Raw genomic sequence first — 25998 nt, 5'->3', positions numbered from 1 at the left:
ACAAATCTGTAAGTAGATCTAAAATAAATTATTACAAAATCATAAAAACAGATACTGTGTCTCTCACCCACCACCCGTTTTCATAAATCTCTCTCTCACACGCCACAACACAGACAAAATTGCAAACAATTTAATCACTTTGGGCCCGATTCACAAAACTAACTTTAGATAATTTGACCTTTTATATCCCTTTTTTAATGGAAAACTCACTTTTTAAAATAATTTTGTGTATATTGTATATGTGCTTTTATGGTGTCTTTTTAAGAACCGAAATAAAGATTATAAATTGAAACTTTAGACAAAATCCTAAACTTACTACTTTTGGTATTCCCAGAAGTTAGGATTTTGTCTTATATTTGTCTTAAAACAAACTTAAGACAGACTTAAGACAGACTTAAGTTAGGATTTTGTCTTAAGTCTGTCTTAAGTTTGTCTTGTTTGTCTTAAGTCAAACTTAAGACAAAATCCTAGCTTCTGTGAATACCAAAAGTAGTAAGTCTAGGATTTTGTCTTAAGTTAGTTCTGTGAATCTGCCCTTTGACACTGTCACAAACGCCACACAAAGGATGAGCTGTGCCCCAACATTCGAACTAGGTAACCAGGTTTGGTTCCTGGCGTCGGCTCAACATCCTATGATTAGGGCAAATCATGTATTCTCCACTTCCAAGAAAAAAAACATTATCTGACCTTGTAATGTAATCGGGTGCTCATGTAAAGTGCTCTAATACCCTTGGGACAAGTTTGCGCTAGATAAAACCGCAAAATAAAAATAAAAAAATATGTCACAAACAGAGAAATCAGCCTCAGTTCATTTGGAAGTCTTCACTGGTGAAGCTGCAGGTGTCCTCCGTGGATTTGGGGCTCGCTCCTCTCTCTATACTGCTGTCTGGACAGAGGCTTCTGCTTCTCGTACTTTTGGTGCCGCTTGAAAAGAGCGCCCTCCTCTCTGTTTTATTACCTTGTCCGAAGCTGCCTGGGGTTGAGTGGCAGCGTCCAAGTTTCTTGCCATCTGCAATCTCAAGTAAGTTGCCTGTTTTGAAAGTCAGAGTCTGAAAATGTGAGGTGGAGGATGATGGGTTGTCTTGGTGTATGGCTGTACTGGGCTCGATGACTGAAAAGTAGAAGAGAACTATTATTGACTAGGAGCCTTAATCGTGCTTTGTACCTCTCTAAACTTTTAGTAGTATTTTATAAAATCATACAAAAGCATCAACATTAAAAAGCCACAGCTTACAATTAAGACTCTCAGTTTCTCATTTTTATTGATTTTTCCAAATAAATACAGACAAAAAATCATATATTTCCCTGTCTAGATGTATGTTTAAATATGGATAAAAACAGAAAGAAGATACCTTTTGAATGATTCTTAGTACTGCTCGCCAAAACTGCAAAGTCAATAGATGTACATTCTGACAGCCCAGGAAGCTTAAAAAAGCATAATGTTTTCTAATTAACATTAAAAAGCTGCAGATGTCAATGTGTGTGAGCTAGAATGTTCATGTTTTGATCTGAGTCTTCTTATATCATATATGGATACATATAGCATATAACATGAACATATATGTATTGGTTCAATATATACAAAAATATATACGAGCTGCAGCTTCAATTTTTCACAAAGCCCAAACTAAGTATGAATAATTGCAGATAACATAAATGAATATGGATGAATACAGACAGAAATGTAAAAAAACAAACTGGGAGTAGTTCTTATAAAACAAGTACTGCTCATTAGACTGATCAATATGTTAATGCTCTCAACATTACCTTTTTTTACAACAACGGAGAGAAAAAAGGGAAAATATAGGAACTACATCAAGTAAATATCCTGAATAGTATCAAACAATAACAAATTTACAAATTAGCATGGCATGAATATTCAATTAAAAAAATGTGCCTTCATAATACCTAAAAATAAATTTTAGTGCAAGATTATGGCTCCAAGAAATCCGTACTTTGCGTAAATATAAATTTGATGCTGTGGCACAATTATTAAGACTAAGGGGTCGAATAGGATGTAGGGCGGATCGCCACTGCACGCATGGTGGTGGCGATCTGCCCTACATCCTTCCCCGCCCACCACCCATTTCCCCCACGCCATATTAGTATGGCGGGGGGACCCCAGCAGATGGAAAGACCGTCCACCGGTTTTCCGCTGGTCGACCAGTCGACCGGGCGGAAAAGGGGCTATCTATGGTGGCGATGTCTGCTAGACACCAACATCCATATTAGCATCAGCAGTGGAGCTTGGCTTTCCATGGCAGAGACCCCGCCATGGAAAGCCATGCAGAGTCTGCTTTCGGGGGCCAGCTGTGGGCCCCCAATCCCAATCGGCCCCTAAGGTTTCCAAAACAGTCAGGGCCTAATTACGATGTTGGTCGGAGTTGCCTCGGTCCGACACCATTTCAGGGAAGAAACCACCCAGACATAGATTGTCGGTTCCAACAACCTCATTAGAATGTGACCGCACATGGTGCAGTCACAAATATCCATTTTACAATGGGAGTCGAAACTGCCTGCAGCACAAGCTCCTGTTGAAAAATGGAAGTTTGTAAACATCCCCGCACAGTGTGTCAGGCATCATGAGGTGTCTGACACATGGTGCAGGGAAGTTTAGGGGGACACCATAGGTGCCCCCCAGGCCACACTGCAGAGAGCCAGGTGGGAATGGGGACCTGCTAGGGCCCCCCAAAGTAAGTTTCTGACATGCAATCCATCTCAGAAAGCACAATATGGATTGGCCTGTCGGAACTACGTCAAATTCTCTCGCTGGTTTAAAATGCGACCGCCGTCATCATAATATGTTGGTTGGACTTTAAACCTACCATGTCGGTCAGAAAGCCTCTGATCAGTGGTCAGAGGCTTTCCAACCGACATCGTAATCAGGCCTTAATTTGTATATTCAGGTGGGTTATTTACAGTGAAGGAACATCATTAAACATATCATTTAGTATAACAGGTGAAGGCCTGGACAATAATGTCTACGAAAGGTGCTTTTGTTAGCTCATAGCTCTCTTACGATGTTTGTGAATATCAGAATGGTGATAATTACTATCTATAAAACATAAATAGTGTAATAAAACAGTGCAGTGACAGCTGAAAATGATATAGGCTACACCTAAGCACCCCAAAGTTTTGTTCTAAATTAACAGTTATGCCAAAAGAAGCATTGATGTTTCAACACAGTCTGATTTATGACTTGGTCATCATCAGGACGAATAGGCGAGGCTACTTCCTTTAATTACTGTACTACAAGGACAATAAGCACAGGCCATATGGTATATAATATATTCACTAAATGAAAAGCATCCAGTGTATGAGTGTACACAAAACTCAATCAACAGTGGCTAAACACTATGGCGCATAGAGCCCAACACGCAGTTAAATGTGAAGTCATACACTGAAAATATTCACTGTATGATATTATTATAATCGGTATAACAAAGAACGTACCATAAGCACAACACGTATTGTCCAAACTAGAGAGAACAGAATAGAGACAGTACAGTGGTTCATAAAATTCACCCACCTTAGTAAGATGTGAAAAAGATTTGACACAGAAAAGGGGCAGTTTGATGGTAATACCTTTGAGTGTAAGGAAGCCTCAGAATGTTATCCATGCTTTTATAGTGCGAAGAAAATCCAGCAGTGCTATTTACAAAGTGAATATGTCACCAATAGTGAGGTTAATCCAGGTGCAAAAGAAGAGGCTTACCAACAGGAACAAAAAACTATAAGAACAAGCATTTACAATGCAATAGGTCTCGCCTTTGAAAAAGGTAGAACTATTGGCATTGTAAATGACAAACTTTTTATTTATGTGTTGGTTTTGAAAACAGATAAATAAATGGCATTGTCATTTACAATGCCAATAGCTTAATCTCTCTCAAATGCGAGACCTATTTAATTTTCAATGCAATAGGTCTCGTATTTACGCAAGTTTGAGCTACTGACATTGCAAATAACAATGCGTTTTATTTATGTTTCAAAAACCAAAACATAAATAAAAGGTCTTACACACTGCTGTCTCTCTTACACACAGTGCCGTCTCTCACACTGATGTCGCTCTCACACTGCTGTCTCTCTCACACTGCTGTCTCTCTCACACTGCTGTGTCTCTCACACACCATGCTCTCCCTAGAACACACACACTGCTGTCTCTCACACTGCTGTCTCTCTCACACACACTGCTGTCTCTCTCACACACACTGCTGTTTCTCACACACTGCTGTCTTTCTTACACACAATGCTGTCTCTCACAGTGCTGTCTCTCATACACACTGCTGTCTCTCACACTGCAGGTGTGGGCTGTGGGTTTCCAGCGAGTACAAATTATTTTACTGCACGCCTCCTTTTCCTACCCAGAAAAAAAGTGTACTCCTGTCAAAGTATCAAATCTTTTCCATTGTGGAAAGAGAACACTGTGGAGCTATCAAATACCATTAAACATGCATTTGTAGATATTTACAGATTCACAGTGCGTTCCAACCCTGGAAATATTGCTTTCCAACCTCTGTACGTAGATTTCTGAAAAGATGGCGAAAATAGCTAACATCTAACCCCTGATACAATGAGCCATAGTGTAATCCGAGAGGTATTATCGGAGCTCATATACAATTTGAACGCAGCCATGACGTACACTATTCTCTCTTTACTTCCTGCTGGCGTAAAAGGTTTTTATCTTCTTTATGGGGCCATCTGTTTCGCCCCATAAAGAAGATAAGAAACCTTTTTCGCCACCAGTAAGTCAAGGAAGCCAGTCTGAAAAGGACGGGGGTTAAAGAGAAAGAAGTACGTCACTAAGACCTCTTCTCCAATGGCTGGTCACCGTTTAGCATGAACGGTGACGTCAGCCAATGGAAAAGAGGGGCGGGAGCTTTCCCTCGCTAGTGAAAATACCTCTATTTCATTAAATCTCGCCAGCGAGACTGCGCATGTGCGCAGCCTATGCTAGCCGAGACCTAAAAACTTGGAGCAGAATCCAATGCTTTGAAAAACAAAACTAAGGATCTCATTAAGCTCAGTTTGGAAACAGGATAATAATAACAGTAATCAAGACCAAGATGTACAGATAAACATATCTTTCATTCAAAATGTATTGTAGTGTGAGAAAACGTATAAGGAACGGGGAACAGCCATTAAAACGAGGGTTTTACCACGCGTTGCTTTTACATCGCATACAATTACATCGCATGCGCTTTTACAATGCGATGTAATGTGTAATGGTGGCGGGCGGCTATTCACGTCGCTGGGAGGAAACTTAGGCTGTTTCCTCACAACGACGTGAAGCAAGCAGGAAGGAGGAAGCAGGATCCGACGGAGATAGGAGAGAGGTAAGGGGGTTTGTGCATGGGGTGGGGGTTACTTTTGTAGGGTTTAGGGTAGTTTAAAAGTAGTGTGGTAATGTTTGCGTTGTGTGTGTGTTTTTTAAAAACGTTTTAGTGTGTGTTGTGGTGTTGTCCTGTTTGTTTAGTGCAGTGTATTGGGGAGGGTAGTGTAGTGTTTATGTAGTGTAGTTATTTAGGTTTCAGTGAAGTGTTGTAGTGTTTGGTTATTGTAGCGTATTAGGGTTTAGGGTAGTGGAGGGGTAGGAATAGTGTGGGTAGAATAGTAGTGTTTTAGGGTTTAGGGTAGTGTAAGGGTGGGAGTAGTGTGGGTAGCGTAGTAGTATTTTAGGGTTTAGGGTAGTGTATGGGTGGGAGTAGTGTGGGTAGCGTAGTAGTGTTTTAGGGTTTAGGGTAGTGTAGGGGTGGGAGTAGTGTGGGTAGTGTAGTAGTGTTTTAGGTTTTAGGGTAGTGTAGGGGTGGGAGTAGTATGGGTAGCGTAGTAGTGTTTTAGGGTTTAGGGTAGTGTAGGGGTGGGAGTAGAGTAGGTATCGTAGTAGTGTTTTAGGGTTTAGGGTAGTGTAGAGGTGGGAGTAGTGTAGGGGTGGGAGTAGTGTGGGTAGTGTTGTAGTGTATTAGTGTATTAGGGTAGTGTAAGGGTAGGAGTAGTGTGGGTAGCGTAGTAGTGTTTTAGGGTTTAGGGTAGTGTAAGGGTGGGAGTAGTGTGTGTAGCGTAGTAGTGTTATAGGGTTTAGGGTAGTGTAGGGGTGGGAGTAGTGTGGGTGGCGTAGCAGTGTTTTAGGGTTTAGGGTAGTGTAGGGGTAAGAGTAGTGTGGGTAGCTTAGTATTTTATTTATTTTATTTATTTATTTTAGGATTTAGGGTAGTGTTATTGTGGGAGTAGTGTGGGTAGCATAGTAGTGTTTTAGGGTAGTGTAGGGGTGAGAGCAGTGTGGGTAGTGTAGAAGTGTTTTAGGGTTTAGGGTAGTGTAAGGGTGGGAGTAGTGTGGGTAGAGTAGTAGTGTTTTAAAGGTTTAGGGTAGTGTAGGGGTGGGAGTAGTGTGGGTAGCGTAGTAGTGTTTTAGGGTTTAGGGTAGTGTAAGGGTGGGAGTAGTCTGGGTAGCGAAGTAGTGTTTTAGGGTTTAGGGTAGTGCAGGGGTGGGAGTAGTGTGGGTAGCGTAGTAGACTTTTAGGGTTTAGGGTAGTGTAAGGGTGGGAGTAGTGTGGGTAGCGTAGTAGTGTTTTAGGGTTTAGAGTAGTGTTATTGTGGGAGTAGTGTGGGTAGCATAGTAGTGTTTTTGGGTAGTGTAGGGGTGGGAGTAGTGTGGGTAGCATAGTAGTGTTTTAGGGTTTAGGGTAGTGTAGGGGTGGGAGTAGTGTGGGTAGCGTAGTAGTGTTTTAAGGGTTTAGGGTAGTGTAAGGGTGGGAGTAGTGTGGGTAGAGTAGTAGTGTTTTAGGGTTTAGGGTAGTGTAGGGGTGGGAGTAGTGTGGGTAGCGTAGTAGTGTTTTAGGGTTTAGGGTAGTGTAGGGGTAGGAGTAGTGTGGGTAGTGTAGTAGTGTTTTAGGGTTTAGGGTAGTGTAAGCGTGGGAGTAGTGTGGGTAGCGTAGTAGTGTGGCAGTGTTTTTGGGTTGGGGCAGTATAGGGGTGGGAGTAGTTTGTTGTGTAGGTGTAGGGATAGGGATGTTACTTACCTTGCATACTTTTACCATAAGTATAGCTTTACCACGCAAGCCTTTGCGTTGTAATGGCATGTGTGGTAAACGCATACTCGTGGTAAAAGTACGCGATGTTATGGCATGCAATGTCATTGACATTGCATACTAATACCCGCGTTGTAATGGCATGCGTGGTATTAGTATGCGATGTAATGACATACATCCAGAACGAGAACGAGCATCAGTAAAGTCTTAAAAAAATGTAGACAGATTCTTCCTATCTAATGTGATGTGGAAAAATATCACTGTCAGGCATGGTCTGAAATTATACATTAAATAAAAAGTAGCTTAGGGGGCATGGCTTAACTGGCTATGATGACAGACCTCCACCACCAGCTTTTCCAATCCTGTAGCTAGTCACCCTGCCCAAACCCCCAGAAATAACTTTTTAAATTCCTGTGCCCGTGTGAGATTGGCACAGAAAATCTTAGCACCCACAGCCTCCGTTGATGGCCAACAGACAATAGCTGCTTCTTCGTGACCTAAATGGTGCGCTCCTGATAGTATGGCACCTGCACTGAGGAGCTCACTCTAGGCTACATGTGTAGCACGCCCAAACACAGCATACAGCTTCTGAACCACCACCCAGGCCCAACAGCAAGACGCTGACCAATGCGAAGGGTCTGCTCGGATGAAAAACAACTGGCTGAAGACCTATAGGCCTTCCTGGAAGCTGATGAATCTCTCGGAGCCATGGTGGCTGGTGAACATAGCGTGCATCACCTGATCCTCCATCCTGACTCTACCTTAGTGAAGGTGGCAAGGAAGGAGGGATGGCCTGAAGGCAAAACTACACACTCACGATCGGTCGAGACGGGTCAAGAGTTGGCAGCAGCACACCCCCCTCCAGCCCTGGAGCCTGAGGCCTCTGATGTGGCTGGAGAGGGGACCATCTGACAATACCTCGACTAGCTGGCGGCTCCATGGGTCCCATACATGGCAGTATGAAACAGGGGAGTAGATTTGAGAGACCGGGAATTGGACTGGTCCACTGCTGCATTTGGGAGGAGGACTCGAAGTGTGGATTTACCAGGTGGGACTATATATATATTTTCCTGTTGACTCCCACAAACGTTAAGCACCCAGAAGGTAAAAGGTGCTGATGGAGCTCCTGAGATTAAGGGCTTCCACCAATCTTAAAGCTAAATAAACTAGAAGGGACCATGACAAGAGGAATCAGGCTCTGTAGTTTTGTGGCAAGTGTGGTCCCCTCCCTGGTGTTGCGTGAGCGAGGAAGCATCCTGGAGTGGCTAGATACCCCTAAATGAGGCTTCCAGAAAACACAGGCATAGGCTGGAGTAGTCATACATCAGGGATCCACCTGTCGGAGATACTATACAAGTATGGGGGACCTGCCGTTACCGTAACTGCTTGTGCTGGTTGTGCTCGATATCCCTCATGAACACAACAAGCGGGCTGGCCAAGTCACATACAGCAATTACTTGAATTTGAAATTGGCCACTACCCTGCCCCACTGGGAGGCTCTACGTGAATGTTGGAGAGGAACTGACAACTGGGGATTTGGTGCTTTCCTGAATGTGCCTTGATGTCTTACCTATTGGAACTCACTATGTATGGGACTCAGAGATGCTTTAGACCAAGACAGAGACTTGAAAAATGAAAATCGGACACAGACAGAGGAGATTCAATAAACATCAAAGGGTCTCTCCTCTGATAAAACTGTTTTGCCCCAGCCGAGATCAACAAATTCTAAGCTCCTCCAGCTGAAGCACCGGACGTTCCTCCGAAAACTCCTCAGGTCAGCCACTGACCAATGCCACCAATACTGGTGCCATGCTACAGACAATCCAGGCCTCATGGAAGGACTTTGAGTCCAAAATTGGTAAGATAAGAACACATGTCTGTTCTCTGCCATGATCGTTAAAATGGTGGGGTCAGAGTAGTCTCAGTAGTGGACAGTCAGATCTTGACCTTGTAAGATGAGGCAGCAGATCATAAAACTAATGTGTCTTGGCTACTCTCCATGTCCAGGGTCCAGAAGATGCTGTGACTAGAGCGAATGCAACAACCTTAGATTCGTAGAAATTCCGGAAGGGACAGAGCTTCCCTTCCCGGAAAAACTTCTTGAAAACTGTACTAATTACTGGCCACCAGAAGGGAAGCTCTCACCATGGTTTATCATTGAAAGAACCTAGAGTTCGTTAGCTCAGAAACCTCTGCCAGCTGCACCTCTACCAGAGACATAATCCTCAGAGAAGTAAGAAAAACAGAAAGCTGAAATTTCCAATCCACCCGTATTATGGTCTTTTCAGAATATACTAGATTGGTGCAAAAACAGAGAAATTCTTTCGACGCGATAAAGTAAAAACTCCAGACAATTAATCTACAATATATGCTGATTTTCCCAAGTTAAATTCAAAGTGATTCATAATTCCTATTCCTAATTCTTTCAAGCCTTGGAAGCCACATGGTATGGGCAGAAGAAAAGAAGGCACTCAGATGCTACATCCCTCAGAGTCAGAATCCATGAGGCCAGGGTGATTGGCTGCCTTAGGGCTGTGAGTGAGACCCAAACTCGGAAGAAGAATGAAGTATTACAGAGGCAGAAAAGGGGGTGGTGATGAACAGAGTGTCTGAATTAAGCAGACCACTCTTACCCAGTCCAAAGATCAGGGCTTGATCCATCACTGTTTTTTAGCTCACTGCACCATCCCAGCTCAGAACCTGGCTACATGCAAATTAGTCTGTTCCTGTCCCAGTGCATGATGGGAACAGGGCAAACCAAACTACCAAGCCAATTCTTATACTGGGAAGGAAACAAGCTTCCGGGGACCGGTTTCTGGCATTTCAGCCGTCGTCGGCCCAGCTTGCTTGAATCCTGATGGTGCAATGAGCAAGGGACTCACATCTGAGTATACCCTTCCACGCTTATGGTGGACAAAATGATTCAGAAAAGGGGGTGGTGATGAACAGAGTGTCTGAATTAAGCAGACCACTCTTACCCAGTCCAAAGATCAGGGCTTGATCCATCACCGTTTTTTAGCTCACTGCACCATCCCAGCTCAGAACCTGGCTACATGCAAATTAGTCTGTTCCTGTCCCAGTGCATGATGGGAACAGGGCAAACCAAACTACCAAGCCTATTCTTATACTGGGAAGGAAACAAGCTTCCGGGGACCGGTTTCTGGCATTTCAGCCGTCGTCGGCCCGGCTTGCTTGAATCCTGATGGTGCAATGAGCAAGGGACTCACATCTGAGTATACCCTTCCACGCTTATGGTGGACAAAATGATTCAGAAAAGGGGGTGGTGATGAACAGAGTGTCTGAATTAAGCAGACCACTCTTACCCAGTCCAAAGATCAGGGCTTGATCCATCACCGTTTTTTAGCTCACTGCACCATCCCAGCTCAGAACCTGGCTACATGCAAATTAGTCTGTTCCTGTCCCAGTGCATGATGGGAACAGGGCAAACCAAACTACCAAGCCAATTCTTATACTGGGAAGGAAACAAGCTTCCGGGGACCGGTTTCTGGCATTTCAGCCGTCGTCGGCCCGGCTTGCTTGAATCCTGATGGTGCAAGGGACAGACTGATTTGGCTTGGTAGTTTAGTCTGCCCTGTTCCCATGATGCACTGGGCCAGGGACAGACTGATTTGCATATAGCCAGGTTCTGAGCTGGGATGGTGCAGTGAGCTAAATAACGGTGATGGATCAAGCCCTGATTTTTGGACTGGGTAAGAGTGGTCTGCTTAATTCAGACACTCTGTTCATCACCACCCCCTTTTCTGAATCGTTTTTGGCCACTATAGGTGTGGCAGGGTATACTCAGACATGAGTCCCTTGCTCACTGCACCATCAGGATTCAAGCAAGCCGGGCCGACGACGGCTGAAATGCCAGAAACCGGTCCTCGGAAGCTTGTCTCCTTTCTGGTGAAGAATTGGCTTGGTAGTTTAGTCTGCCTTGTTCCCATGATGCACTGGGCCAGGGACAGACTGATTTGCATATAGCCAGGTTCTGAGCTGGGATGGTGCAGTGAGCTAAATAACGGTGATGGATCAAGCCCTGATCTTTGGACTGGGTAAGAGTGGTCTGCTTAATTCAGACACTCTGTTCATCACCACCCCCTTTTCTGAATCGTTTTTGGCCACTATAGGTGTGGCAGGGTATACTCAGACATGAGTCCCTTGCTCACTGCACCATCAGGATTCAAGCAAGCCGGGCCGACAACGGCTGAAATGCCAGAAACCGGTCCTCGGAAGCTTGTCTCCTTTCTGGTGAAGAATTGGCTTGGTAGTTTAGTCTGCCTTGTTCCCATGATGCACTGGGCCAGGGACAGACTGATTTGCATATAGCCAGGTTCTGAGCTGGGATGGTGCAGTGAGCTAAATAAAACTGATGGATCAAGCCCTGATCTTTGGACTGGGTAAGAGTGGTCTGCTTAATTCAGACACTCTGTTCATCACCACCCCCTTTTCTGAATCGTTTTTGGCCACTATAGGTGTGGCAGGGTATACTCAGACATGAGTGCCTTGCTCACTGCACCATCAGGATTCAAGCAAGCCGGGCCGACGACGGCTGAAATGCCAGAAACCGGTCCCCGGAAGCTTGTCTCCTTTCTGGTGAAGAATTGGCTTGGTAGTTTAGTCTGCCCTGTTCCCATGATGCACTGGGCCAGGGACAGACTGATCTGCATATAGCCAGGTTCTGAGCTGGGATGGTGCAGTGAGCTAAATAACGGTGATGGATCAAGCCCTGATCTTTGGACTGGGTAAGAGTGGTTTGCTTAATTCAGACACTCTGTTCATCCCCACCCCCTTTTCTGAATCGTTTTTGGCCACTATAGGTGTGGCAGGGTATACTCAGACATGAGTCCCTTGCTCACTGCACCATCAGGATTCAAGCAAGCCGGGCCAACGATGGCTGAAATGCCAGAAACCGGTCCCCGGAAGCTTGTCTCCTTTCTGGTGAAGAATTGGCTTGGTAGTTTAGTCTGCCCTGTTCCCATAATGCACTGGGCCAGGGACAGACTGATTTGCATATAGCCAGGTTCTGAGCTGGGATGGTGCAGTGAGCTAAATAACGGTGATGGATCAAGCCCTGATCTTTGGACTGGGTAAGAGTGGTCTGCTTAATTCAGACACTCTGTTCATCACCACCCCCTTTTCTGAATCGTTTTTGGCCACTATAGGTGTGGCAGGGTATACTCAGACATGAGTCCCTTGCTCACTGCACCATCAGGATTCAAGCAAGCCGGGCCGACGACGGCTGAAATGCCAGAAACCGGTCCCCGGAAGCTTGTCTCCTTTCTGGTGAAGAATTGGCTTGGTAGTTTAGTCTGCCCTGTTCCCATGATGCACTGGGCCAGGGACAGACTGATTTGCATATAGCCAGGTTCTGAGCTGGGATGGTGCAGTGAGCTAAATAACGGTGATGGATCAAGCCCTGATCTTTGGACTGGGTAAGAGTGGTCTGCTTAATTCAGACACTCTGTTCATCACCACCCCCTTTTCTGAATCGTATTACAGAGGCAGGCGGTGGCCCAGGAACTCAGAAGATTAATCTGAAACAGATATAAGCCCTCCCTGCACCACCTTGGTGGTGGAGAATCAGTTGCATCTGCTTGCATAGAATCCACTGATTCCCGGATGAATGACTCGGATAATAAGGCCCCTTCATATCCCAGTAGGGAGAGTAGAGAAATGTTCTCCTTTACTGACCTAATAAATTATGTCTCCAACAAGATCACTATTATTCCTATACAAATACCATCAATGATCTTTCCTGGTTAAAGAATCCTAAACAAGAGGATCTAGAGGGGGTACCAAACTCCTCCATAGAAGCTTTCCTCTGGTGTTTACAGCAACAGCTGTGGACTCTCAGGTGAGTAGAAGGACACTTTGAAGGGAAACTCAAGAGTTTTTATGTGTGTATGTGCCTCACCAACTCCCAAAGCTCACACTCGAAGGGGCTGAGACAGTGATACTGGACTTCCCAAAAGGCAACACTATTATAGAAGACAACTTTAATGCATCCCCAAATCCAGCTCTGGAATCCACTAGGGTGTCCACTAAAGGTAGGACAGGAAGAGTTAAACTACTGGAGGAATGGATGGCCCCACTAAGGTTGTGTGATGCCTGAAGAGTCTGTTCTCCCCACAGCTAGTAATACACACATACCTCAGCTGCACATAAAAATGTGTGCTCCTTCCAGCAACTGATATTTTATGTTATGTTATTAGGTTTTGTAGAGCGCACAGCTGCCCCAGCGAAGGGGCGTCCCGGCGCTGGCCGCGCAGAGGACACAGACACACAACAGTCTAAAAAGTGGCAATGTATCCTGTCGCATAACTAAACTGAAGGAAAGAGAAAAGTCTTAATAGCTTTCCTAAAAGCAAGCAAGCAGTCTATGCCACGAATTTGCTCGGGCAGGGAGTTCCATAGCCTGGGAGCGAAGTAGCGAAAGGAACGTCCACCCGCACGGGAAAACCTCACTCTAGGGACAACCGCCAGGAGTTGCTCTGCTGAACGAAGCCGGCGGGAAGGGGCGTAGAAGGCGAGCATATTGCTCAGAAGGGCAGGACTAGCAGATTTCAATATCTTAAAAGATAGACACAGTGTCTTAAAATGAATCCTCTTTTCAACGGGGAGCCACTGCAACCTAAGGATAGTACTAGTGGCAGAGCAAAAGCGCGGGAGACCCACCAAAGCTCTGGCAGCAGCATTTTGAACCCGCTGCAACCTGAGTATTTCCGCCTTATTCGCCCCCAAAAGGAGGGAACTAGCATAGTCCAGGCGAGATAAAATAGTCGCCTGAACAATCAGTTGTCGTGTATTGGTGGGTCAAAAAACTTCAGAATGGACCAAAGGCCTCGCAGAAGGCCAAAGCAGGTGGCAGCAACTTGCCTAGTGTAACATAACATAACATAACATAACATAACATAACATAACATAACATAACATAACATAACATAACAATAATAACTGATATTCTATACACAACAGAGAAATATTTTTCTGCTTGGTATTTCGGATCATTCAGTTGCTATCGATGGAGTTGCTATACATTTTTTATTTTAGAAATCAGGACTCAGCTGGCACCTTATGGGCAGCGGGAAAGGCTGCTATCACAGATGCGGGCAAGGCCAACCTTAAGTGTAAAGAGAGAGATAAGCAAAGTCAACTGGTTGTGCTCTAGGCTAAAATTCTGGCATTGGAATGCCGCAACTGGGCTGGAGCGTCAACTTAGCTCTGCGACCTAGTTGAGCTTGATAAGGCCTCCCAATGAGAGATCTATTTGGAAGAGGCTCAACAATAATGGATGGTCTTAGCCAGGAGTGTCTACAAATGGGGTGATAAAACCAGAAAGTTCCTCTACTGGCTAGCCACGAAGGAGGCAGTTTCCACAGTGATCCCAGAGATTCTAGCCCAAACTGGCCAACGACTATATAAAGCAGTGGAGAGCACAGATACATTTGCAGACTATTAACAGACACTCTCTGCCTGACAGGAACACTACAAGAGCAGGCTAGGCTACTGCTTACAGACATACACTGACATCCTTTACAATTAGCGATAGGGAGGAGCTGGACCAGTCCCTCAAAATAGAGGAAAATGAGGGGGCACTCTGCAGGAAATTAACTTTGGTAAGGTACCTGGACCGGATGCTTTTCCTCTTGAGCCCATTGCAAATCTGTAAAATTCTACGCTCCTGGTTTCTAAACCTATATAAAGAGACAGTGGAGAGAGACTCCTTTCCCCTGAAGTTAGATCTGGTCATAATCGTGGTCACCCACAAGCGAGGTCGGCCCCTAGACAAATTTGCCTCATACTATCCACAGGGATCAATATTTTTGCTAAAGCCCTGGCAAACATACTCCTGCAAGTTTTAACATCACTGATTCACCTGGACCAGTGCAGCTTTCATGCCCATTCGCAATATCTGCCACTGTGTCTCCCGGGGACATGTGACAATAGACGAACAGCATCTAAGCAAGGATACCTGCGCTCTTTTCTCATTGGCTTTGTGAAAGCGCTTGACTCTCTCGACTGGTCCTTCTTGGAGAAAGTCCTTGTGTATAAGGGGTTCGGACCCCTCTATAGGTGATATGTCAAGATACTTTACTCAGTCTGCACAGGTGTGGGTGCATGGAATTGTGTCAACGCCATTCACCATCCAAAGGGGGAACAGAGAGGGCTACCCACTATCACCACTCCTGTTCGCCCTTGCATTACAGTGCCAAGCACGGTGGATTTGATGTGATGCACAGGTATAGGCTCTATGGTTGGAGGAGTCTATGGAGGATATGATAGCACTTTACATGGATGAGGTCTTGCTTATCCTGTCCCAACCCATAATCTTAGATTTCTATGAAGAGGCCTCGGGCTCAAAGTTAACTAGACCAAGTCTCTTCTGGTCTCGCTTAAGGGTGACAATGAGACCCAATAAGAGGCTTGAGATTCCAATATTTAGGGCCTGATTTAGATCTCGGCGGATGGAATACTCTGTCACAAACGTGACGGATATCCCTTCCGCTGTATTACGATACCATTATATCCTATGGAGATCGTAATATGGTGGATGGGATATCCGTCACATTTGTGACAGAGTATTCCATCCGCCGAGATCTAAACAAGGCCCTTAGTTATACATATTGCCCTGAAATCTAGCCTGACATGAATCCTTAACCTCTCCCTTTTGTTAAAGGAGAAGAGAGATCTCCTGAAATGTGCCAAATTCCCACTTGAAAACTTAGATAAAGTGGTGCTTTTTAAAATGATAACCCTGCAGTGATTAATCGATGTCCTGCCTGGTTTACCTCTGATAATCCTAAACTAATGGTTTAAAAACCTTGCAACCATAATCTGTTTCTTGCTGTGGGTGGAGCTTCACGCATGGACTGTGTTTTATAAATGTACACAGATGACTTATGATGGGGAAAGAGTATGGCAGATCTACGCCTGCATTATTGGAAAGTGCGAATTTTGGATGTGTGTGTGTTGAAGGAGGGGAGGTGGTGGTCTGTTGCTCCAGTCTTCCAGACAGCACTGTCACTGATGGGCACTGACAATATCATGGGCATGCTGTAAGGTAACCGTATATCTCAACACCTCCCAAAGGTGACGGGGACTGTTCCTGAATTGGCGCTTGGCTTTGGGCTTGACTGGGTGGGATTGGAGATGGACACAGGAGACTCAACTGTGACAAGGAAGATGCCTGGGGCTCACCACCCAACAGCAGGGATTTCGTAAATGGGACTTGGTTGGTATCACAAAGCTGCGAGATGTCTGGCAGGGATCATTCATAAGGTCATTCCAGGAACTTCAAACACAGTTTGACTTACATGAAACCCCAATTCCATAATAATTACTATTCCGCCATGCGCTCACTAGCCATCAGGCTATCCTGGCTGAGGAGGGGTGAAAGCCCGAAACCGGTCCTAGGATGCTTGTTTCTGGTCCAGGGAGGACCTGGCTTGGCAGTTCGGGGTGGACTGTTCCCATGAGGTACAGGTTCAAGACTGATTTGCATATGGCCAGGCCTAAACTTGGGTGGCATGCTGAGCAAAAGAATGATGGATTTAACCCAGATCTCCTAACTTGGGGTGAATGTTTTGATTTATTCTACATTCCGTCCATCAATTGTGTGTCTTTTTCTTCCTCGCCCTAAGTGCGTGGGGTATGCCCAGACCTGGGTCCCGGGCTCACCGTGCCACTGGAATCAAGCTATTCAGGCTGATGAGGGGTGAAACCCCAAAACCGGTCCTACGATGCTTGTTTCTGGGGGGGAATGTTTTGATTTGTTCGGCATGTCCATCAATTGTGTGTCTTTTGCATCATCTGATCTTCCAGAAAACAGCCCTAAATCCTTAATGGGGCCACTGGGGAAGGGGTGATATTGCAGGTTTACTACTCCTTATTAATTATTGCCTCTGTCAGATTTGCAGCACTAACAGAAAATGAAAGCAGAACATTGGTCCCCTTGATGAGAGTGGAAAGAAGCCAAGATGTTGCCCACCTCCCTAAATTGTGATTTCAACCTGGCTAAGATTGGGCCAAGTGAAATATTTATATTTTGCATATTTAACACCCCAATTTTCCATTGCACAGATCAAAATGCTGATTTTTTTCCATAAGGTCTGGAGGTGTCCAAATATTGTAATTTCTAGCAATAGCAGAGGTATTAGAGAAACCAGTAGAATGATCACCTAGAATAGCCCTTTTTGGTATCTTGGACAACCTGTGGGAGAGTGGGGGGAGCAGAGGAGAATGAGCTCTGCTTGGAATGGCCACAATCATTTTGAAAAGGGAAACTGCATGGAAATGAAGTCCCCCCACCCCTCTATGATACTGGAATTGAGTGCAGCAATGGAATGCTATGCGAAGCAAAAGGAACCCATTTATGAAGCTACAGGTTGCCCTCACAAACTCTGGAGACTATGGTTGAAATATTACAGTCTAGCCGTGGAGTAATGTGATGTGTGTTGGTGAAATGTCCTGGGGAGTACCCAAGTAGCAACAATAGAGTTGTATTTGATACTTTATTATTCTTTGTTTCAATAAGAGCAGTATAGTTGATTCCTTAAAAAAAAGTAGCAACTAGTTAGTAGGAAAAAGTTCTAAACTGTTCAGAAAATGTACTCCGAAAGGCAAAGTCTCACCAAAATTGAAAGCATGGTGTGTCTGATTATACAACGGATTTGCCCCACTTGCAGGACAAGATTAGGGAAAGGTGTGAATCCAAAAACCCCAGTCACATGTCTCTGGCCACTCATAACACCGAGTGGTAGACCACACTGTCTTTGCCTACACCTTTCGAGGAACCCCCTTACCACCGGGTTGACCTCTGATTGTGGCACCGATCTTCTCAGACGGGTGGTACGGATAAAATCCCAAATGATGAAGGGCGGATCCGTATGGTGACTGATGGGTATTTTCCTCATCCTGTTGAGAGCCTTCTGTGACGCATCTTTTTAGAGGTCAGGGACTGGTTGGCTTTTCTTTACTTTTGGGCATATCTTTTGAGACCCTCTGGTACCTTTGTTGTTTATAGTGAATCCAAAAATAGCCTGGGCAAGTTTGATACACTATGGGGAAGCTTCCAAGACGAAGTCCCAAAATGCATCAAATATATAAAGCAATGTTTAAAAAGTGAAAGTGGTTCCACTACTGTTTAAGGAAAATATACAATTATCATTTGGAATCTTAAATAAAACACATGTGTACATTAACCACAGATAGTAAAAGCATGGTAGACTGTAAATGCTATAGGATTTAGGCATATTTGCCACATCACATTCTGCAATAGAATCCACTGAAGCAGTTTGCAATAATGTATAATTTGTGGGAAAGTATTGCATGCTAGAGTGCAAATGATATAGATAGATAGAAAATACTTTATTCGGTTCTCCAGAAACCATCAAAGTATTCATAGAGAAAAAACTGTTAAAATGTGATGTACTTGTATAAAAACAATGGCACCCCATATAAACAAGTCAAGTAATAGTTGTAGGATTGGATCTCCCATATTAATTGTAGCAGACTTCCATAAAATAAATACATTATAATGTATTAATAATAACATAATATACAACAGATAATGTTACTCTGGTCAAAAGAGTGTAGTTTTACTTGCAATAATTATTTGTATTCAAAGGTACATAATGCATATTACATTTGGTGCTCCATTGTATTTTAAGTAAATAATATGCTTTAAAATGTTCAGAAGATAAAAGCATCATAGTACGTATAAACGTGGTGGTCAACAGTTAAAAAGTGCTCCAAACAAGGGAGGATAATTTTTCACATGATAATTAAAAGTATTCAAAAGTGCCTAATGCCGGTTACAATGAGAGCTTCATGGAATTTTGAGTAAATAAAATGTATTACAAATATATACTAGAAGTATTCATATGCACTTTGGCTCAGATGGTAATTTGGGAAAGAAGCTTACAACGCTTGTACCAGACATTTGCTATAAAATGGCTGACTGCAACACAAGTAGGTGAGACGTATCACTTTTCAATATTCTCTGAGCAACAAGATATCTGGTTATCCCCAGCTTCAAACAGATCAGGCCTATCCATTTTCTGCGCGAGCCTAGATATCCCAAGCAGAAAAACAAAACATGCGCTTCAGTTTCAGAATCCAGTTCACAGGCTGGGCACAAGCCAGGGGCTAGATCTTTGCTCCATTTGCTTATATATCTCAGTAGGAACTCTTTGTTAAAGGCGGGGTATAGCGTTCAGGAATGGTTCAAAACAGGATGTAATCTTAAATTCCAGGTATTTATTTGTCAGAGGGCCCTTATCCTCGCTGCCTGCATATCGATCATAGATCAATGCCCAACTGCAGGTCTTGAACACTGGCCACGTCCTTGATAGAGTCTCTATAATCACTACGCTTGGATGAAAACCAGAGGCAGACCCAATATGCTAAGGGCTTGTATAATGCCAGATCAGCTATTCTTTTCAGGCCCAAATCAAGGTAAAGCGGGTTCAGGGGGGCACTAGACGGCAAGGATACAAGATGCTGTGCAAAACTATTTTCTGCAGAGGCTAGTTGATGTGTAACTGCATAGCCCCATACCTCAGCACTGAAGAGGGCAGCACTTTGAGCTTTGGCCCGATAAACCTCCACCGAGGAGGTAATAGCGATTGAGAATTTGTCCTTTTGAACAGCCTCAGAATGGCATTGGATCTATGATAGATTAATAGTCTGCTCTTGGTGGTTTGGGCTAGCCATTTGTGTTTTTCTGTAAGAGTGACACTTAAATAGTCGAAGCTATGTACTCTCTTGAGTATTTCGGTGTCAGCTCTAACGCCTAAAGTCTTGGGAGTGCCCGTCCCATACACCATGAACTTGGTTTTATTGGCATTGAGCTCAAAGTCCCTGCTCTTACAGAAGTCCAGGAATTTATTGATAAAGCATTGGAGCCCCATTTTTGTTTTTGAGATAAGAAGGGAATCGTCCACAAAAAGGAGAATAGGAATCTTCCGATTGTTCAATGTGGGTGAATCGTTCCTGCAAACCTGGAGTGCTTTCTCTACATCGTTCATGTAGAGAGTAAATAATGTTGGTGCCAGTACGCACCCTTGGCGCACTCCACGACTGATGAAGATGAGACCTGTTAGCTCTCCTTAAATACACCATCGCACTTGGGAGTAGTTCTTAGTGTGGAACTTTATAATCTGTCTCAGCATCTCAAGTATGAACCTACCGGTTTGTAAACTTCACACCTTCCACCACCCCCGGGAGACAATCTCCCCTTCATCAAGCAATTAATGGAAATCATCTCTGTCAATGTTGATTCAACCGTGTCCCAAATCTTCCTTGGGGATTTCAACTTTCACTGGTCTAACCCAAACGACCTTGCTGTATCTTGCCTTAAATCATTCTTAAATTATCAAGAACTGACTCAACACTGTGACCAACCAACCCATATTAAAGGAGAAACTTTAGAACTCATTATCTCGAAAGGGCAGACCATCACCTTGGACTCCATTACCCCATGTGACTGGAGACACTCAAAAAGTGTACTAGATAGGCACCAATAAAAAACCCTATATCAACAATATATGGATAGCTTAGCCTCCGCCAAAATGTTTTATCTTGGAGAAAGTATCAATCAAGCCACCAATTCCCACAAGGAACTTAAAAAAATTGTGAAGGAATTCACCCTCCTCTCCCCCCTCAGACACATCAATACATACCATCTCACAGGAGTGGGCAGACTCACTCTCAACTTTCTTCATAAATAAAATAAACGATATCCATAAAGATTTTGCACAGATTACCAACACACTGTATAGGCAGAACAAAACCAAACTCTGTAACATTCCTTCTCTCAAAGAATTTAACAAACTTACGGAAGAGGACACCCTCATTCTACTCAGTAGGATGAAATCGGTTCACCTACTGACCCTGCATCCTCACCGATTTTATCCAAAATTGATCCAGCACTCATCCCCAACCTAACCCATATCTTGAACCTCTCACTGTCAGAATCCACTGAGCCTGCACACTGGAAGAATGCTATCATCAGACCCATCCTAAAAAAACAAACAGCTGACCCCAAACAACACGCCAACTATAGGCCTATCTCTATCCTACCACTTTTTGGTAAGGTAATGGAAGCAGCAGTTAACCAGCAGTTATCAACATATTTGAAAAAAACAACTTATTGAATCCATCCCAATCAGGTTTCCGATCCTATCATAGTACCGAGACAGCTTTGGTGGAGATTATTGATAACATCAGGCTTTCCCTGGATGCCAGACAGTCGGCTATTCTCATCCTGCTAGACTTGTTGGCGTCCTTTGAAACCATCTCGCATGGATTTCTTCTGGAACGTCTATGGGAGCTTGGTGTTGAGGGCCCGGCCCTGAAATGGCCGGAGAGCTACCTGTCGGAATGGTCTACAAAAGTACAAATAGGGGGCTTCTGTTCCAAAAGTCAACCTATTGATAAAGGTGTCCCCCAGGGATCTATTTTAAGTCCCACACTTTTTAACCTTTACGTGTCGCCCCTGGCCAAAATGATCAGAGACTATGGCTTTGATACAATCTCCTATGCCGACAACACTCAGTTGTTGTTCACTCTCGATCCAGATCCCACTGACACGCAACGCAGGTTTAAACAGTGCATGTCATCAATAAACGAATGGATGTCAACTAATCATTTACTCCTAAGCGCAAGCAAAACAGAAATTATGCTCTTCGGAGACACACAACATGCATGGACCATGGACTGGTGGCCCTCTTCACAGGGACCACGCCCTCTGCCCAAAATAGCAGTTCGTAATCTAGGAGTTATCATGGAAAATAAACTTTCCATGAAGGACCACATTAATTCCTTGGTCCAAACCAGTTACGGAATAATGCGCTCCTAAAAGAAAATCTTTAAATGGATTGCCCTCTGCTCTAGACTGCCCCTTGTACTGGGCTTAATCATCAATCATCAATCGATTGGATTATGGTAATGCGCTGTTTGCATCCATAAAGGAAAGACTCCTGTCAAAACTACAAGTGTTGCAGTACACGGCGGCTAGATTGGTCCTGAATCTGCCTTCCCGATCTCCATTAGCTCCGAGCCTTAAAGCCCTCCATTGGTTACCCATAAGGAGTGGGATCTCCTTTAAACTCCTTTAAACTATGCTGTCTGACTCACAAAACCTTGAATAACCAGGGTCCGACCTATCTAGCAAAGAAACTGGTTAAATATCAGTTAGGGCGCTCCCTCCACTCATCAAACAAACACCTGTTGAGGATCCCCAAAGTTCGGACTGTAAAAAATGGGGATAGATCTTTTCTAAAACTGCACCAGAACTATGGAACTCACTGCCGCTACAAATTCGCCAGGAAACAAACCACAAAAAAATTTAGGAAAGATCTCAAAACATGGTTATTTTAAATTCTGTCTCTCCCTCTAGTTCCTATGTTGACAAAGCGCTATGAGACCTAAGGGTGAAATAGGTGCTCAATAAATATCTACTACTACTGGTCCGACCTCCACTGCATTCTCTTTTATATTAACAGGGAGGTGTCGATGAGGAAGGCTCAACCAACGAAATCAAAGATATGGAAAAGGAATCTCAGATCAATAAACTCTGATGAACTAGCTGCCCACTGTAAATCGGCCCTCACCTCCCAAGCTGACTTGGTTGAGGTGCAGTCACTCATCGACTCCTACAATGCGACCATCTCCAACTTCATGGATGACATTGCTCCAATCCAACAAAAAATGCTTCAACAAAAATATACAAACCCTTAACATAAACACGGATGCCGCAACCTTAGGGCAGTTGAACATTCCTGGTGATCCAATCACTCCTCGGACCAACTAAAACTCCTTAGAGAGGCTAGGAGCCTCTACAACAAACAAATTAAGATCGCTAAGGCTGACTACTTCAGACAACAACTGGATCAAGCGACAAACTGCCTCAAGAAACTTTTCAAATTGGTCAAACAGCAATCAGTTGTAGGTCCAAACCACTCTGACCCAGGTGGCAGCCCACCCTCTTGCGACGAGCTTGCTGCTTTCTTCACTGAGAAAGCAAGACTCATCTCCATTAACCTTGCATCTAAGAAGGCCCTACTACCTTCCCCCAGGGTAGTATCACCCCTTGACTTCTTAGAAAAGCGCAGATCTACCAGCCTGAACACCAAGAGCAATGCGTCATGGGGCACCTTTACCCCATTCAGTAAAAAAGACATCCAAAAGATCCTTCAGAATATCAACCCATCCAAACACGTCAGTGACCCGTTGTCACAGCCATCTTACATAAAATCAAGATTGTACTCATCCCCCCCTGGACAAGGATTGTAAACGCTTCTTTTTCACAAGGCACAATCCCAGATTGCCTAAAAGCAGCTCAGGTATCACCTATACTAAAAAAAAAAGCAGATAAAGCTGATGTCAATAACTTTGGCCCTATCTCCAACATCCCCACCCTAGCAAAACTCAGAGAAAAATACGTACAATCCCAACTTTGTGCTCACATAGAGAATTATCAACTCCTTGACTAGCATCAATCCTTCGGAAGGGGCACAGCCCCGAATCGGCGCTCACTCATGTTATGGACGACATTTTAAAAATACTTGACCAAAACGAATCCTGCCTCCTAATCCTTCTTCCCGTCCTTCCTTCACCACAGACAAGTCAAATCACTCTCTCTCCCAGCCCTCTCCAGTTCTCATGGGGGTTCCCCAAGGGTCCGCCCTATTCTCTTCAACCTGTTCTTAAAACCTTTAGCTAACTCATTAAACTCCACTAACATTCTCTCCCATATGTACGCGGAAGATACGCAACTCTATTTGAAAATCTCGTCCCGGAAAACATCATCTCATTCAACACTACCCTAACGTCTACTCAAAACTGGTTAAACGAGAACTATCTCCTGCTCAACACCTCCAAAACAGAATTCCTGCTCATCTCCCCTCCAAACAACATCCCCAAGCTAGACCTATGGCTGAGTCACCTCACTGTCTTCAACTGTAGTGTAGTTCCTATTTTCCCTATAGGCCCTGCGCATTGGAATAACATAAACAGCAGTTTAGACGTAGGACTGAGGTCTTCTAGGTCCCTACTGACTATGTTAGACTTAATTTAGGTTTGCGCCAGCTAGCTCAGAGGTCAATGGAAACTTTCTTGACTGAATAGGAAGTGATCAGCTTCCCTGGCTCAGACAAGAAGGGATTCAGCTTCCGACAACCGCATAAACATGACAACTTTGCTCCCTCAGAATAAGAGTCAATCTCTAGAGTCGTGTGAAACAATAGACAGCTATTTCACTCAGTCAGTTGTGCATATTTAATTTCACCAGGGTGCAGAGAATAGAGAGGCGGGCGTTTTCAATAAAAGGTATTATTTATTGAGCAGTCTTCCTTCTCATGCAAGAGAAATGAATTGCCACAATTGCAATACTTAATGTAAAGTAAAGTACGTACAGTAAAAGGAGTATTATGAAATAATACTGTAAAAGCATTGATATGGTTTCTTAGCCATAAGACACTTTAAAATGGATAAAACATATATACATATATACATAGGCTAACGTGCTCAACTGGTGCTTCTAAAATACGCCTACCCCGGTGTACCTGACCAAAGCCTAATATGTGGGAAGGAGTAAGTAAGTAGCAGTTTAAGTTAAGTAGGTTTGTTGCCAAGGATCTGTTCAATAATTCTCTCTAAGGGTTTAGTCAGCACTGTACCTTGGGAATAGAATGTAGGAGGTCTGGTATCTCCCTCTCAGGACCCGATATCCCAGTCACCCGCAAGGGTAGGCTGGAAACGCCGGAGCTGGATTTTCTTGGCAGGAGAAAAGACAGCGTCTTTCTCAGCGCGTCAAAGAGGAGGGGCAGCATCCGTGGGCTTCTCGCTTCTGCTGGGCTCTCGGAAAGTAGATTAGCTGCTCTGCTCCAGAATCACCACCGTGTGTTTGCTTAAGGCAACGTTGGTATATTTATACCTGAAAGGTGCCGAGTTTGACATAAGGTTTGGACATAAGACGTCAATAAAGATGTCACTAAGAACTGGCCATTCTTACAGTGCTCGCAGAAGTTCTTATTACAAATCAAAATAAAGCAAGCGGGGCTTTCCCAGGTTGCTGGAGGTTTGGTGTGTCGAAAGAACTCGGTGTGCTCTCTAGGAATCCAAGGAAGTAGCTTTTGCCGAGCCTTGGACTGCAAGGGCGATTTACTGAAATATGGATCTGATTATTATGCCATTATAGGGATATTATTGATTATAGCCGTATAGGGGCATAAAGTCCCAATATTGAATTGGGTTCCTAGATAAAACACATCACCCACTCCACGGTTTTATGTCCATCAATTACTAAAAACTAAGCAATAGGATGCATGTGTATTCCAACCCACCCCAAAATACATTTTGCATTCGAAATGGTGTATGCGAAATACACGGAACGTTATAGGTACTCTACGTTATTAAGCAGTGTAATCATTCAAAAAAATTGCATATATCTTTAACTGAACGATTTGCGAAAATTACACATGAAATGTCTCTTAATTACAGAAAAGAAGGTTGAGACTATTTCATCACATACAAATGAAATTGCTTGTGAGAGTGCTAGAAGCTGCGGTAATATATTGTCTCTAGATTTGCTAAAAATAGAAGCTCTGTTCTTTATGAATAGTTCTACTGTAAGCAGAGTACGTGTGCCATAAAAAAAGTAAATATTTTGAAATTTTGGAAAAAAATAATTTCGTTTCAGGGGAAATATAGTTCCGAATGTTTTCAGTAGCTTTTGTTTTTCAAAGCTGAAGGCCGAATTCAGAGTTCAGGGGAACGCTGTGTGCCAGTTGGCTTAAAAGTTATTCTTTTGGTTCAGGGGAGAACATGACTTCAGAAAGATGTGCAAAAAAAACCAGTCTACAGCTTCAGGTGAAAGTTCGACCATGGTTGAAAAGGCCGTAACCGGGCAGTCGTGAGAATGATTGCTGTCATCGATTTCAGTATCAACATAAAAAATGGGACCCTC

The 25998-nt window shown here is 43.9% G+C and overlaps 1 long non-coding RNA gene across 1 annotated transcript in view; it reads right to left on the bottom strand.

Moving 5' to 3' along the window:
• Window positions 1-293: 293 nt before the first annotated feature.
• The window catches only part of LOC147679480 (uncharacterized), a 136335-nt gene continuing 110630 nt past the window's right edge, over window positions 294-25998 (bottom strand). Inside the window, exon 3 of the long non-coding RNA XR_015300883.1 lies at window positions 294-1111. This is a non-coding gene — a long non-coding RNA (uncharacterized LOC147679480). The remainder of the gene's footprint in view (window positions 1112-25998) is intronic.

This window comes from Lissotriton vulgaris, chromosome 11 (genome assembly GCF_964263255.1).
Source record: "Lissotriton vulgaris chromosome 11, aLisVul1.2, whole genome shotgun sequence".
Classification (NCBI taxonomy): Eukaryota; Metazoa; Chordata; class Amphibia; order Caudata; family Salamandridae; genus Lissotriton; species Lissotriton vulgaris.
This window is presented reverse-complemented; position numbering and strand designations above follow the sequence as displayed.